This window comes from Lactuca virosa, chromosome 9, assembly GCF_052849685.1.
Source record: "Lactuca virosa cultivar CGN04683 chromosome 9, Lactuca_virosa_CGN04683_v6, whole genome shotgun sequence".
In the NCBI taxonomy this organism is placed as follows: domain Eukaryota; kingdom Viridiplantae; phylum Streptophyta; class Magnoliopsida; order Asterales; family Asteraceae; genus Lactuca; species Lactuca virosa.
Genome location: NC_136434.1, coordinates 212,281,523 through 212,294,591, shown reverse-complemented (window position 1 = coordinate 212,294,591; position 13,069 = coordinate 212,281,523). Strand labels below are relative to the sequence as shown.

The 13,069-nt window shown below is 39.1% G+C and overlaps 1 non-coding gene across 1 annotated transcript; it reads left to right on the top strand.

The window, feature by feature from the left end:
- Window positions 1-7,274: 7,274 nt before the first annotated feature.
- Window positions 7,275-7,380, top strand: LOC145141777 (small nucleolar RNA R71). The gene has a single exon (XR_013722972.1). It is a non-coding gene; the product is annotated as a small nucleolar RNA R71 (small nucleolar RNA).
- The last annotated feature ends 5,689 nt before the right edge of the window (window positions 7,381-13,069 follow it).

Genomic DNA, 13,069 nt, shown 5'->3' with positions numbered 1-13,069 from the left:
CACAAGTGGCTGAGGAACATGAACTGACATCTGTTCAGGTCCAAAGTGATTATAATGAGGGGTCTTCAAAAAGCGGAACATAGACTGATTTGTATGAAGACCTCGATCTCACTGGTTTCGATAAGGATGAAATGCCTTTAAATTTTGGTAGTAATGAAGACTTCATGACCGATGAAAACCTCAACACGCTACTTGACAATATCGATGAAGTTGCTCATCCATCAACAAAGATAAGGGAAAATGAAGACGTTCTCGAAGCCACGCCTCCTCTTACCAATCCAATGGCGGAAATAGAAATTCCTATGGTGACAGTGTCAGGGATTCCTCCCCTTGATGTTGTTCCACCTACATCTGAGCCATTGGAAAGTGATCGCACAACTACGCATGCCTCTCAACCTCCAATAAAGAGACGAAGACTTGACCCTAGACAGGGAATTCCTGATTCGGGTGTACTTCAAAGCTTTACAACTCCACCAACAACTACTCCCGCCATTGTTTCATCTGAACCCGTAAGTGAAGGTCCTAGCACCTTCTATGAAGCTGGTGGCTCTTCCTTCCCCACAGATTTCTCTCCTCCCAGGCTAGACCATGATGCTGCTTCTGTGAGGCTAGCCAGGCATTTGGCCGAAGAACAATTCACAACGCCTCCTTCACGTGGCAAAGGAATTTCTATTGGGGTGGCAGCTCAGGAGAAGAGAATCCTTCAATACTTGGACTTCAGAAGGAGATCGATGCACTGAATCAGAAAAATATTGATTTAGATCAGAAAAATATTGAGCTGGATATTAAGGTTGCAGACCTTCAGACTGAAAATGCCAAGCTCAATATTCAAGTTGCCGAACTTCTTGAAGATAAAGCTCTGAAGACGAAGCAGATTACTGATCTTCAGACGCATTTTGGCTTATTGACCGCCAGCTACTACGATCTAAAGAAGAAGCTGGAAGAAGATTTTGGCGACAAATTCAAGTCATCTGTCGATGAGCCAAAGATCTATCTTCCTAATCAAGATACTCCCATAGTTCCACAACTACAAGAACAACCACCGTTTTGACCGCCAGCTACTACGATCTAAAGGAACCGGCGCAGGCTCCGAATGTAGTGGCATTGAAACGTGCTAAATTGGCCAAGTCAGCTGAAAAGGGTCAATTTTTATTCAAATGGAGCTCAGATCAGAATGCTCCCTGGGATCAATCAAAGATCACCTTTAAGGATCTGGGAGAAAATCGTTTCAGAGACATTTATGGTGATAGGTCAGGGATCATTTCGTGGGGATTCCATGACACTATGAACATGTGGATTGTGAGAAGAAAGAGTGGCAATACTGAACTGTACAAAGATGCTCACGATTTTCACTCTTTGACTAGGATTGATCTTACGGAGTTGTCTAATGCTCCTTTCTCAAATCCATCAAATAATCCTAAGGCGACTCAATTCAAGACATTTTTGGAAGATCAAGTGGCTAAGGGCTTTCCCTCAATGAAGACTGCAGAGTCTATCATCAAGATTTACCCGAGTGTCATTGATCCCAAAACAAATCAGCCATTTCGGTCAGTGATGTGGCCCACTACTGCTCAAGTAAAGCAGATTCCCGTCCTTCAGAATCATCCAGATGGATCTCTCAAATCCATGCAATACTGGGTGTTTGATGAAACTACAGCTTCTGCTGTCATCAAGCTTAAAGAGGGTTGTATCCTCTTGTATGACAAGAGGGATCTGCTTCAGTTTGGTAGGTGGGATATACATCAGCTCTCTCTTCATCAGATCAAGGTGGCTGAAGATCTTTTTGAGTCCGCTGCTAAGGAGTACACTGCAATGGTTGCTGATATCATTCAAAAGGAAATGTGGAATGGAGCTATGGGAAAATCTGATGTGCTGGTGATTGATAAAGACTGAGTCCAAGCTAGCACCAAACCAAGGGGGAGATTGAAGGGTCCAGTTAATGGTTTGGTCTAGGCTTTCATTGTAATAGTTCATTATGAGTCTTTAGTGTGTTTTGGGAGTTGTTTAATAGTTTACGGCCAAGAGTGAGTTTACGACCGTAAACCTGTTTACGGCCGTAAACCCAGTTTGCGGCCCAAGTCTTGTATAAATAGAGGAGTTGTAGGTCTTTGTCTGGTTGTTGATGCCAGAGAGTTTACGGTTTACTGTATCGAGTTGTACCAGACGTTTTACTGCAATAAACGTGTGCAAGCTTGATTAATCTTCTTCTTCTACTCTTATTCTGATTGCTATTGATTGTTTGATTGCTTGATCATTGGTAAAGATCCGTTTCAGGACCTTACATATGTTAGTATGACATTTTCCTGGAAGACCCCGGGGGTTCCCGTGGCAGTAGATTATGACCATGTGGGGGTTCCCATGGCAATTAGTTATATGTAGTATGTCGGTTGTCTTCGTGACTCTTGCATGTAGTGATTACTTGTGAATGTGCTGTCAATATGTTATGTATTTATGTGAAGAGCATGTGGAGGTTCCCATGGCAGTCAGTTAAGACCATGTGGGGGTTCCCATGGCCTACTACATGATATGTGGATCGTTAATTGATTATGTGTTATGTTGATATGATATGTTAGCAGTCTTTGTGATACTTTCATGGACGACCCCGGGGGGTTCCCGAGGCGGTTGGATGTTAGACCATGTGGGGGTTCCCATGGCAGTTAGTAAAGACCATGTGGGGGTTCCCATGGCAGGTAGTTAACACCACGTGGGGGTTCCAGTGGCACTCAGTATAAGACCTTGGAGGGTTTCCATGGCATCCTTATATGTTTGTATGAATGGTTTATATGGTAGTTAGTGAAGACCATGTGGGGGTTCCCATGGCAGTGGGCTAAGACCATGAGGGGGTTCCTATGGCACCCGGAGTAAGATCTTGGAGGGTTTCAATGGCTTCCTTATATGTTAGCATGCATGGATTACGTGATTGATACGGTTTATGTGATTATGTGGATAGTGTGGGGTATGCTCTGGGGAACTCACTAAGCTTCGTGCTTACAGTTTTGTTTATGGTTTCAGGTATAATCGGTTTGTAAAGGAAGGGCTGACTTGATCGCAGCACACACACCCGTGTTTTCCGTAATATGTGATTTTGGGATGAACTCTGATAAATGTTTTAATTAGCAACGTTTTTGGAATGTTTGAATTTAATGATATATGTGTTTCGACTATAATAAAAATGAATTTTTACCCTTGATTTTTGGGTCGTTACAAATTAGCTTTGCCAAAGGCATGATCTTCTCTTTTTGTTTATGAGAACTATTCCTAAACTATGAATTTTGACAATATTGAGCTTCCTCGTAGCTAATCCTTTCAAAGGTTTTATAGCAGTAGACTTTAGTGGATAAGTTTATAGACATCATTCAATATTAATTCCTATTATAGTTTGTTTTACTTATCCTTAGAAAATAATCACCCTAAATAAAATTATTTTACAAGGCTAGGATCCATATTTGGCTCCATGATGTGTAAAGGGATGCCGTAAACACAACATAAAGTTATTTAGGTAGGCAAAGCCCTTTGCCAATTTCGGTCACCACGAAATTCCTAGATATTTAAGATTCATTTACTATCAATGGCATGTTAATCTCGGATCATGTTCATCTCAAATTCAATGACGGGGTCGCCGCGGATCACTGAACATATGGTGAATCGTCCATACAAAATCGCGTGGTCCCCGGCTCAAGTTACGCTTGAGATTCGCGAGTTCCACATCATTCTCTACCTATACTCTCAAATTGATGTGCCAGTTAACCACACGAGCTCCATCAACAAGTAAAGAGAATGTGCAACTTTTATGGATAACATAAGATTCACATTAAATAGATTGTGAATTAACCGTGCAAAATCGCATGGTCCCCAGCTCAAGTTACGCTTTAGATTCGCGAGTTCCATATCATTCTAAACTATACTCTAGATTGATGTGGCGGTTAACCTCACGAGCTCCACCAACAGAATATAAAGAGAATGTGCAATTTTCATGGATAATATGAGACTCATATTCTATTAATAAAATATAATATTGTTTTATACTTGTATTTAGAATACATTGAGATTGACCATTATCACTATCAAACCATTTCGGTAACTCCATTCTCAAAATGCAATAGGGCGGTGAGGGTAACGCGAAGCATATTAAAAACCGACCTCATTAGGAATCATAGAGACTTCCTTAAACCCTTACATCAGAATGGGTGAGCCTGGTCATGGTAAGACTGATAATGTCAATATTTAAACATGCGAGGACACATGTTGTAACTTTCTTATACATATAATAGATACAATTCTAATATATATAAAGGGTAAATTTAAAACTCTTTAAATTTAGTTGTCTATTATTAATTCTAATTAATTGCGAGGACGCAATGTAGCAATTAATAAATCATAAGGGGTAAATATTCAAATTTATAAATCTCTATTATATATAATATTAAATATTTAAATTCACTATTTAAATAATAAATAATATTATAATTCAAATAATCATATTTAAATAATATTTATCATTTTTTCAGATTTAAAACATTTTAAATTTGGTATTTATCCATATTTGATAAAACTTCTAATTTGAAAAATAGAAGAAAAATCGAAACCCTAATTCTGTCGTGCTCACGTCGTGAGCATCGATTAGGTTTTAACACTTACGAAATTTTCAATTATTCTTCTTTCATTCAATTTCAAACAGGTATTTTCAGAAAATATGGATCTATGGTGAATGTAATCATGAACCAATGGCTCTGATACCACTGATGAGTTTTCTACGCATCAAATACACTCTAAACTAGGTAGCAGAAAAATTGAAACAACGATATACCTAAGTGTACATGCAACCTATGGATCTATGGTTTCATGCTAATTACATCTACCCTAGAAAACCAAAAAATAAAAAGAAGAAAAAACATACCTCTTATGTAGCCCTTGATCTCCATGCTTGAGATCTTGATCCTCCATGAAGTTGCTTGGATGAGAGGACCCAAACCAGAATCCCTCTAATGGTATCATACCCAATGACACCAAAGAGTGGAATAAAAATAACTAGGAGAAGGGTCAATTTCACAAACCCTAGGAGAGTTAGAAATCGTCCCTATGGGAAGAGGAGAAGAGGCGAAACTTCAAGCTAAGAATGAGCAAGGAAGAATGAATCCCTAAGGCCTTATTTATAGCCTTGGATAACCCTAAGAACGAAATTCCCTTTATCCTAAGGGAATTTTCGTCCACCATCCTTCTTCTTAGGGTTCTAGAATATTCCTGATCAACCAACTTGGGTAGTAGCGGCGAGATCAAATTCTAAAACTTGTGTGGTAAAGCTTGGACTTCTAGTATAATGGCTGGAAACATTACTTCTGGACTCTTTTCTCGTGAATGCAAATGTGCCGGATCGAAATAAACCGAAGAACCATCTTCAAAAAGTGTGCTGAACCTCTGCCACGACGTGATATAGTAACGCCACGTCGTGGTATCTAGTTAGAAGTCGTAATAATCGAACAAAATAAGACTGTCACGACATGGTCTGGTGATGCTTTAAAGTTTTATGGAATTCAGTCAGGCAAATAACAAATGCCACGACGTGAGCTAGTGGTGCCACGTCGTGGTGTCTTCTCAGAGTGTCCTTATGTGCCAAACTTATGCATCTTTCTTCTTAATGGCTTAGGATCATTCCCAACGTCTTCTTTCTGAAAAATGCTTCAATAACTCTTTTGTACATCTAGTGCGAACCCCTTACTTATTAAAAAATATGGTCTTCAATTATAATCTTTAAAGAAAAATCGCATGACTTTGGCATCGATTAAGCTCTTTCACTGCTTCATTTTCGTTAAACACTACAAATAAGATCAAAGACAAAAGAAACACATGATCATTCGGTTAAACTAAAAATAAAAATAAATCAAAAGGAAATGAAAATGCAAACTCATAAAACATCGGGTTGCCTCCTGATAAGCACTTCTTTTTTGAGGAGTCGTGAGCCGGACTCCTTCCCACTCTACGTTACGTCAGGTGGAAGTGTAACCTCCCCGTTCTCCATCATCTTGAACCTTACTCGTTTGTAGGCAACCCTTCTGTTGAATGCTTTTTTCGAGCTTTCTGGCATTTTCGGGTTAACATCTTCATTATGTTTCCCTTGGGTTCTTTGTTCATGCCTATGTCGTTAGCTTTTGTCTTGTCTCTTTCCGGGTTTTTCTTTTCAAAATTAGACTCATCATTATGTTCATCTTTTTCTTCAACTGTCTCTGTGACTTGTTCTAGAGGACTTGTAAAAGAAAACACCTCGAAAATCATTGGCGTTGACATTGGAGGTTTCAAATAATTCACTTCCTTTTCCAATTACTCTTTGGGTAAAGGCTCCTCCCATTCCTCCCACACTTCTTCTTTTACGTCTTGAAGATGATCATGCTCAAGGAACTTCAGGTTTTCTTGTTTCACCAGATTTTCATTGGCACGAGATGGGTAAGGGAGAGGTGGTCGATACAGATCAACTGATGAAAAATCATAATCGTCTTTTATCGCCAACGACGTGGCACTATTGCCTCCATGTTGTGGCGACTGAACATACCCACAAATCTTTTTTTCTTTTGCTTTTCCTCCGAGTGACTGTTTGGATTGTTGATCTATTGAATCAATGACCCCCATATGCTCTAATTCCTCCTCTTCTTCGGTATAAACAACCATGACTTGAGAGATTGGGATTGACTCAAATTTTCTTGAAGGTGTATCCAATAGTTTTTCTTGCACAAGCTTTGTCAATTCCCCGACTTGTGTGTGGATGCTTAAATTAGAGTCTTGTTGTTCTCTAAGTGTTGCATCTATAGCATCATGTTGTTTTTCGCTAGCTTCCATGAATCTAAATAGCATAGACTCAAGAGCCTTTATTTTGTCGGATTGGACTCGTTCTAATTGGTAGAGATCATGCCTTAGTTGTTGAATTTCTTTTGTATCTCGATCTCTCTTGTACTCCAATTCACAATCCCTTGTAGAATCCCCCCCCCCCACAAGCTCTGCATCTATCTTGAATTGATCCACCCATTTTTGTGATCCATTATTCCATTGCATCGAGCTTTGCAATTACTAAACTGATAGCATCTTGATCTCCATCTTTACTTGATTTTCCTCTAGCGAAATCCTCCTTTGGGTTGTGATACTCTCTCGAATGCTTAGCGAATTCTTCAATCAAATCTTTATTTGTTGTCGGATCCTTCTTTGTCATGGGCCTTTGCGAGTCTAGAAATTGGCAAGTGCACACATTGACTCCATCATAAAATATTGATATTTCTTTTTACACATTGAAGTCATGTTGAGGGCAACATCATAACAATCTATTGTAACGCTCCCAAGCTTCGTATAGCGACTCCCTTCTAATTATTGAAAATTCTATATGTTTCTTTTAAGCTTCACCACTTTTGAAGGAGGGTAAATTGTGGTATGAATCAGTCTTAAAATCAACCCATGTTGTGATTGCTCCAAAGGGAAGTGATTTTAACCATTCCTTAGCTTCACCCTTCAATGTGACCGGCACAAGTCGAAGAATCACCGCATCTTTACTCACGTTTGGTGCATTAAAATAATGTGAAATCTCCACCACCTCTCCTATACGCTCATAAGCATCTTCGTGCTTCATCCCATAAAAAGGTAGTTCCTTTAGTATGCCAATAATATGTCCTGGTAGTTCGAACTTTGTAGTGGTTGGTATTTTCTTGGGATCAATACCCCATCTGTTGTCGTTGCTTATATATCGTTTGTACTCTTCCATTGACATGGTTGTGATGTCCCCCATATTTCATGCTAAAACAAAATTAGAAAAACATGCGTAAAAGGAACAAAAATAACTAAAATAAAATTGACTGTAACATGACCACGACGTGGTAAAGATACCCACGACATGGTTGCTAATAAGACAAAAAAAATAAATGCAGAAAAATTAACTTTTTGCGGTTTTTACCCCACAAAAAGATCGAATAACTAAAAACAATTAAGCTAAAGATCAAATAAGTCGTTCCCCGACAAGGACGCCAAAAACTTGATGTGCACTTTATATACCTATCTAGCTTTAAATTTATAGATCTAACAAAACTTAACTAACTATGCACTTATAGGCAGTGTACCTAGTCAGATTATAGAATAGCTTGGGTAAGTCGACTGTCGATCACAGGGAACAGAATTTAATTAATAAAATAACTACTACAAGTTAAACGAAAAAAAAACTATGATATGGGATTTTATCTGATTTTACAAGTTCAGATTAACTTAATTAAAATACTCAACTAATTACTAAAGTAAACAATCAGAAAGACGAGTTTAAATCAAGGATAAAGGATACTTTCGTTTAGCTTCGAATCCCTCCTGTTTCCTATGGATAATTTCAGTTTAATGGATTAATTTCGTTAGTTACCAAATAAAAGTTACTACTTATCATGGTCAGACTAACTAGTATAAGTCAATTCAATAACTTTAACCTCAATTATCATGCAAGTTAAGGACACTAAATTGAATTTAAAGATAATTTGGACTCTAAATGATAGAATATATAGACTACTATTATATGGTTAAGTCAAGTAATTAGGCAAATATTATGATCAAATACTGCTCTCTAACACAAATAATGTGACATCCCCATTTTCACGGCCAGAAAAGTCCGATTAGTTTATGCTTCATTTTCAAAATCAGAGTATACTTTTAAAGAAAAGTGTTGCAGAATTTTGTTCCCAGAAAAACATGATAAATATATTATCAAAGCATTTCCAAAGAAATCTATTTTATTCATTTTAAAACTTTGGGATGTCAACGTCAATATAGAAACATAAGCATAAACCGAACTTACATTCATTTACACTATTGATCTGCATCACTTTAATCTCTCAGTGTAGTGCAGCTTTATATCGACACCTGTGATACAAATAAACTGAGTGGGTCAGGTTCGGAAACCTGGTGAGTACATAGGGTTTTCACCCCACAATAATATAATTATTATGTTTAATCATCAAACAATCAACCCAATTACCCATCCCCATTACCTTCTTTATTCTTAAGGATCTTCCCTAAGAATCAGCTATCCTTCATTCATTCATTCCTAAAGTTTATCCTAGGGAATATGCGCGAAGTCCATTACTGCTAATGTCATCTATTAGGCACGGCTGCCAATACTATCCTTTAGGCGCAGCTACCAGGATTGTGTTGTTCTCAACTAGGCGCAGCTGCCAATATCATATGTTAGGCGCAACTGCCAGGATTATGATGTTCTCTATTAGGCGCAGCTGCCGATATTATCCTATAGGCGCATCTGCTAGGATGCTTAGAGTACATCGCGTTTCAAAATCATCTACAGGTTGTGGTGCAGCTACCAATACTCATGTATATCATCTTTCATACCTCATAATTTATCTACCCATGTTCTACCCAACATTCTTGTAGATATAAAATACATATATAGCTTTAGATTTAAAGTAAAAGTTCAGATCTGAAACAAAATAAATCTACTGTCCAGATCTGAGGAAAAAGGTTTAGATTTGTAAACAAAGCACATCTACAGCCTAGATCTGAAGAAAAAGGCCCAGATCCGTAAAAAAGTACATCTACGGCCTAGATCTGAAGAAAAAGGTTCAGATCTGTAAACAAAGTACATCTACAGCCTAGATCTGAAGAAAAAGGTTCAGATCTGTAAACAAAGTAAATCTACAGCCTAGATCTGAAGAAAAAATGTTCAGATCTGTAAAAAAAGTACATCTACAACCTAGATCTGAAGAAAAAGGTTCAGATCTGTAAACAAAGTACATCTACAGCCTAGATCTGAAGAAAAAATGTTCAGATTGGTAAACAAAGTACATCTACAGCCTAGATCTGAAGAAAAAAGTTCAGATATGTAAACAAAGTACATCTACAGCCTAGATCTGAAGAAAAAAATGTTCAGATCTGTAAACAAAGTACATCTACAGCCTGCATCTGAAGAAAAAGGTTCATATCTGTAAACAAAGAAGTTTAGATCCATCATCTAGCACAGATCTCAAGTAAATATGCACACATAGCACGTAATTTATATAAAATACTTAATTTCTACGTGTAAGATTAAAGTAACTATGCACTCGCCTGATAAGCAGTGATTCGGACAACACTTCCCTTCTTAAAACAATCTCCTTTGACGAAACCGGGAGGTTTGCTTGAAAACCGGGCTCTGCGGGGGCAGAGTTTCCAAACCGAAAAACTCTTTTTCTCGGAGCCTTCGGGTGCTCCGGGGCTTTCTTCTAGTGCTAGGGAGGTTTCCTAGGCTTCAAGGGTGTTTGGGAAGTTTAGAGAGAGAGTAGAGAGAGAAAGAAGAAGTGGGAGGTGTGAGTGTTTGGCTAGCCCTCACATGCTATTTATAGGAGTTGGCCTCGGTCTACGCTTGGCGTACTCCTCGGAGTACGCTGCGCGTACTCACTTCGCTTCGCGTACAAGCCAACGCTCCGCGTACGAAGGGACAAATGGCAAGGTTCGGCTGGGGCGACGTGGGTATCTTCGGACCATATGTTGCGAGACCGCTGGGCGTAATTTTGCTACGCGGGGCGTACCTTCGCATCAACCTCGCAAATTTCATTCTTAACTTCGAAAATTCGTAACTTTTGCATACGAAATCCGTTTTTGATTTTCTTTATATCCACGCGTAGGTGAGACTGTACTCTACAACTTTCGTTTAGAGACCGTCGGCTAATTTTGACTCTATATTTAAAGTTATATTTTTAACACGTTGGGACACGAAAAGTCCGTTAAAAATTCATAACTTCTTTATCCGACGTCCGTTTTCGTCTGTCTTTTTACTGTGGCGCTACTATTAATGAGACCTGCGATTCTCGTTTAGGTTGTGTCGGCCAGAAATCGTTCGATCTAATATTCGAACTCCGGGTTGCATACTGCTAAGCCGAAACTTAGAAAAATCATAACTTCCTCATACGAAGTCAGATTTGGGCGTTCTTTTTATGCGCACTCTCGGTTTAACGAACACTACGACTTTTGTTTAGATCACTAAGTCTAAAAAGTCCTCTATCGTAAATTCACTATTTACGTCATGCAGTGTCGTGCCGGTTATGTCGCGAAACTTCGACATGCCATAACTTCTTCATTATAACTCGGATTTCGGCGTTCTTTATATCCCCGAAATCCTTGTCACGACCACTACAACTTTCTTCATAGATATCGGGTCTATCTATATTTTTATTTTTGGCGCTTATTTTCATTCTTGATTTATTATAAGCATAAAGCACATAAATTCACATAATTCGTATAATACTCGAATAATTCCTTTTTATTACTTCATAATGAGTGATATTTTTTGACCATAACTATTACATCAGCGCATCAATGCTTAGCCTCGAAACGCGGGCGTTACAATTCTCTCCCCCTTAGGATGATTCCGTCCCGGAATCATGCATCAGCAAACAAATGCGGATAACGACTCATCATGTCACTCTCCGTTTCCTAGGTGAGATTTTGCCCATTCAAATGTTTCCATCGCACAAGCACTAGTTCGACCATCTTGCGTCACAACTTCTTATTCTTACGGTCAACAATCTCCTCCGGTTCTTCAATTAGCCTCTTATTTTCATCCATCCTTAACTCAAAAATTGGAATTATGTCAGGAACTTCTCCCATGAACTTCCTCAAATAATACACATGGATAGTGCTATGAATACCGTCTAGTTCTTCTGGTGGTTCTAGCTTGTAAGCTTGGTTCGCAATCCTCTGTAGAACTTTGAACGGTCCAATGAACTTTGGACTCAACTTCCCTTTTTTCCCAAATCTTATAAGTCCCTTCCACGGTGAGACTTTAAGCAAAACCGAATGTCCAACTTCGAATGTCACCGGTCGTCTCTTGTCAGCATAGCTCTTTTGACGATCCTGAGTTGCTAACATCCGTTCCCTAATTGCTTTCGTCTTTTCAGCAGTCTGATGGACTATCTCGGGGCCCATAAACTGCTTCTCTCCAGCTTCAAGCCAACAAGACGGCGTACGGCACTTTTGTCCATACAAAGCTTGATAACGTGCCATCTTGATGCTCGAATGGTAACAATTGGTGTAGAAAAACTCTACCAGGGGTAAGTGCTCATCCCAGTTACCTTGGAATCCCAAGGTACATGCTCTTAGCATATCGTCCAACATTTGAATCACTCTTTTGCTCTGACCATCGGTCTGTGGATGATAAGTTGTACTTAGACGCAACTTCGTACGCAATTCCACTTATAGACTCCTCCAAAACCTTGACGTGAAACGACTATCACGATCTGATACAATCGTTAAAGGAACACAGTGAAGTCTTACCACTTCCTTTACGTAAGAATTTGCAAGTTTATCCATAAACCATCTTTCATTGGCTGCTATGAAGTGTGCACTCTTAGTGAAACGATCAACGACCACCCAAATCATGTTGTGACCGTCCTTTGTTCTGGGCAGTTTAGTGACAAAATTAATGGTGATGTCTTCCCATTTACCCATGGGTACAAGTAAAGGTTCTAAACTCCCATACGGTTTCTGGCGTTGTGCCTTAACTCTCGCACATGTCACACACTCGACCACATACTTCGCAACATCGAGCTTCAGCGTCAGCCACCAGTAGTAGGGTTTCAGATCCTTATACATTTTTGTGCCGCCGGGATGAATCGAGTACATGGTCTTGTGGGCTCCTTCCATGAGAAGATCTCTTACTTCGCTCATCTTTGAATACCTTAAATCCTTCATTATTCGTACCGAACACCAACGTTTGGCCTAAACGTTCTTCCTTTCGGTCGTTCTCCGAGCTTTATTGATGCTCTCCACGATCGTTGTGACAACCTATATTGATTGTTTCGATTATCTTTCACTTCAATCTTCTGGCTTAAGTCAGATGCTACATCGAACTTGGTTCTATGAACCACGTAACATACTCATCCTATTCAGACTTAGTTGATATGACCACTATGGTTGGAATAACAATCATCTTCTTAGTCATTACCGAAACGATGGTAACGACAGACATGAACAAAACGGAATCAATCACTAGCTTCTTGGTAACCTTGTGACCTTCCCTGATCCAAGTGTGAGTCCTGTGCTTCCGGTAGTATAGGCCTCTACTACCATT